Source organism: Erinaceus europaeus, chromosome 11 (assembly GCF_950295315.1).
Source record: "Erinaceus europaeus chromosome 11, mEriEur2.1, whole genome shotgun sequence".
NCBI classification, from domain to species: domain Eukaryota; kingdom Metazoa; phylum Chordata; class Mammalia; order Eulipotyphla; family Erinaceidae; genus Erinaceus; species Erinaceus europaeus.
This window is the reverse complement of record NC_080172.1, coordinates 58,296,176-58,299,980: the sequence shown is the minus strand read 5'-3', so window position 1 is coordinate 58,299,980 and position 3,805 is coordinate 58,296,176. Positions and strand designations below refer to the sequence as shown.

At 40.4% G+C, this 3,805-nt stretch overlaps 1 pseudogene; it reads left to right on the top strand.

The window, feature by feature from the left end:
• Positions 1-1,621: 1,621 nt before the first annotated feature.
• On the top strand, positions 1,622-2,091 carry LOC103115705 (large ribosomal subunit protein eL27-like; annotated as a pseudogene).
• Positions 2,092-3,805: the final 1,714 nt, after the last annotated feature.

Genomic DNA, 3,805 nt, shown 5'->3' with positions numbered 1-3,805 from the left:
ATGAACTTCCTTCTCAGTACTATTTTAGCTGTGTCTCAAATATTTTGATAGCTCATGTCGTTGTTTTCATTGAACTCTGAAAACATTTTGATGTTTCCCTTAATTTCCTCTTTGATCCAGTAGTTGTTAAGTAGTGTACTGTTGAGCTTCCACATTTTGGGACTTTTACAAATTTTTTGTTTATTGTTAAGTGTTTGTTGTATGCTTTACATTGGGTTCTAGTTCTCCCCCGCCAAGAGAATTAGATCAGGCCTGCTAATTTTGCGGCCCGCTTGGCCCCGCCCCAAGGAACCCCGCCAGAGTTCCCGGGTTCCTGAGTGCCAGAGTTTTTCAGAGTTCCAGAATAAGAGAGGGTTCCAAAGTTGAAGAGTAAGAGAGAGTGCTGGCGCCGCCGCAAAGAGACAGCAGAGTTCTGTTTGGTGATCAGTTTGGTTTAGTTTATGAATCGTTGTTCCTGAATAAAGAAATACAGCTTCCCTGCCCAGCCGTTGTCTCCGCGTCTCTGTTACCTGCCCGTGAAGCTAGCCCGGACAGCTGGAGCCGCCGAATTTTAACAACAGTGTTAGTTTAATTCCATTGTGATCTAAGAAGATGCTTGGGATGATTTCAATGCTCTTGAATTTGCTGACACACTCTTTGTGCCTAACATATGGTCTATCCTTGAGAATGACTCATGTGCAGTTGAGTGGAATGTGTATTCCAGTTTCTTGGAATGAATGACTCTGAAAATGCCCAATAGTTCTAGTTTATCTATCTTTTCATTTTAGCTCCATTGTTTCTTTATTGATTTTCTGCCTGGATGATGTGTCAAGTTGATAGAGTGGGGTATTGAAGTTCCCTACTATTACTGTGTTTCTGTTAATATATTGCTGTAGCTCTTTCAATAGATGTTTGATATATTTAGATGGCCTTTCATTGGGTGCATAAATGTTAATAATTGTTAAGTCCTCTTGCCTGACTGATCCTCTGAGCATTAAGTAATGTCTATCCCTATCTTTTTAAAATTTATTTATTTTAAAGTCTATCGTGTCAGAATAGCTGCTCCTGCATTTTTGTGTATGTGTGGCCCATTGACTTGTATGATATTTTTTCATCCTTTCACTTTGAGTCTGTGTTTGTCTTATTGAGTTAGGTGAGATTCCTGCAGACAGCATATGGTTGGGTTGTGTTTTCTGATTTATCTTCCTATTCTGTGCCTTTAATAAGTGAACTCAGGACATTTACGTTTATTGATATTATAGATTGAAGATATTTTAATGTCATTATTTCAGATTTTTAGAGCATTCTGATATATGGCCTGTTTATGGTTATCTGATTGTTTTAGGAGAACTTTCAGAACTTTTTCAGGGCAGGCTTGGTGATAGTTGATCCCTTCAACTGTTGCTTGTCTGAGGTTTTTATGCCTCCATCTAGTCTGAATGACAGTGTAGCAGGATACAGTAGTCTTGGTTGAAAGCCTTTCTCATTGAGCACTTTATATATATCTTGCCATTCCCTTATGACCTTTAGTGTTTGTGTGGAGAAGTCTGCTGCTAATCTTATGAGTTTTTCCTCTGTAGGTGACTCCTTGTTTTTCTCTTACAGCCTTCAGGATCCTTTCTTTTTTTAAAAAAAAATTTATTGCTTTTTTGTTGTAGGCCCTGGTGGCTGCTGTCGAAATGGGCAAGTTTATGAAACCCAGGAAGGTGGTGCTGGTTTTGGCCGGACGCTACTCTGGACGTAAAGCCATCATCGTGAAGAACATTGATGATGGCACCTCAGACCAGCCATACAGCCATGCTCTGGTGGCTGGGATTGACCGTTATCCACGCAAAGTGACAGCTGCCATGGGCAAGAAGAAAATCGCCAAGAGGTCAAAGATCAAGTCTTCGTGAAAGTTTATAATTACAATCACCTTATGCCCACGAGGTACTCTGTGGATATCCCCTTGGACAAAACTGTTGTCAACAAGGATGTCTTCTGAGATCCTGCCCTTAAACGCAAGGCACGTTGAGAGGCAAAAGTCAAGTTTGAGGAAAGGTACAAGACTGGCAAGAACAAATGGTTCTTCCAAAAACTACGATTTTAGACATTTTGTTTCAGTCATTAAAAGTTTAAAAAAAATTTATTTATTTATTTAAGAAAGGATACATTAACAAAATCATAGGATGGGGGGGTACAACTCCACACAATTCCCACCACCCAATCTCCATATCCCATCCCCTACCCAATAGCTTTCCCATTCTCTATCCTTCTGGGAGCATGGACCCAGAGTCATTGTGGGTTGCAGAAGGTGGAAGGTCTGGCTTCTGTAATTTCTTACCCACTGAACATGGGCATTGACTGGCCGGTCCATACTCCCAAGTCTGCCTCTCTCTTTCCATAGTAGGGTGAGTCTCTGGGGAAGCGGAGCTGCAGGACACATTGGTGGGGTCTTCAGTCCAGGGAAGCCTAGCCGGCATCCTGATGGCATCTGGAACCTGGTGTCTGAAAAGAAAATTAACATACAAAGCCAAACAAATTGTTGGAGAATCATGGACCCAAAGGCTGGAATAGTGGAGATGAAGTACTGGGGGGTACTCACTGCAAACTCTAGTGTACTACTGCTTTCAGGTATATATTTGCCCTAGTTTATGGATACCTGTGAACATATGCTCTATCTCCTGGAACCTGGCCTATATCTAGGTTTTGGGACTTTGTTAGGAAGTGAACCACCTGGGACGGAATTAGAGAATACTATGAAAGGAATGGTCTAACCCGAGTGATGAAGCTGAAGGGTTGTGGTTCCACACCTGAAGTCACAGTCTGAAGTAAAGCATGCTGGGGTAGCAGTCATTGCATTGATTAGGTTGCAATCAGCAGTTGCAATATTATTTAATAAGAATTGGGAGAAGCATATGGGAAAGTGGGCTCTACCCTAGGGTCCCAGGACTGGGGGAAGTTTAGGCTCTATAGTCTTTATCCTTATTCCTTTCCATTCTAAATATTATCTGTATTGAAGTCTGGGTTAATTCTGTTTGGGACCATCTAGGCTTCTTGAACCTTTATGTCTTTTATGTTGTCTAGACTAGAGAAGTTCTCAGCTACTATGTCCTGAAGAATGCTTTCTTCCCCTCCCTTTCTTCCTCTGGTAAGCCAATAATGCATATATTATTTCTTTTGAAGTCATCCCACGTTTCCATTGTTGTTTTCAGTATCTCTTAATCTCTTTTTGAGATCTCTTACTTCTTTCTTAGTTTTCTCTAATTCGTCCTTGATCTTGCTAATTCTATTTTCTGTCTCATTTATTCTATTATCTCTCTCTTCTATTGTTTTCTGTAGCTCAACTGTTTTGTTACCCTGTTATGATACTGTATTAATTGTTCAGCTAGTGTGCTCTTAGGTCAGCTATTTCAGCTTTCAGGTCTCTAATCACCTCAAGACAGTGTTTTCTTTCAGAGTCTCATTTGTTGTTTCCCCATATCTGATGACTTTACTTTGAGACTGTTTCCTCACTCCTGTGACTAATTCCTCAATTAGCGTTTGGATATTGACCTCATTCTTAGGTGCTTCTCCCTTTGGGGGACTTTTAGCTGGGTTTTTGTCCTGGTTCATTTGCCCAATATTTCTTCTTGGTTTAGCCATTCTATATAGTGTGTTATGAGGTTCCTCTCTCAGTACTTTTTAAACTATAGATAATTCTTGCCTGGATTGACTTGTGTCTAAGTAAGGTACTTAAAGAGTTCACAGTTGTAAAAATTTACAGTTGTTTCAATTTTATCTCAATCCCTGAGTTGAAACACAGCAGTTGTCAAAGCCTCTTTTTTATCTTCCCTGTGGCTATAGG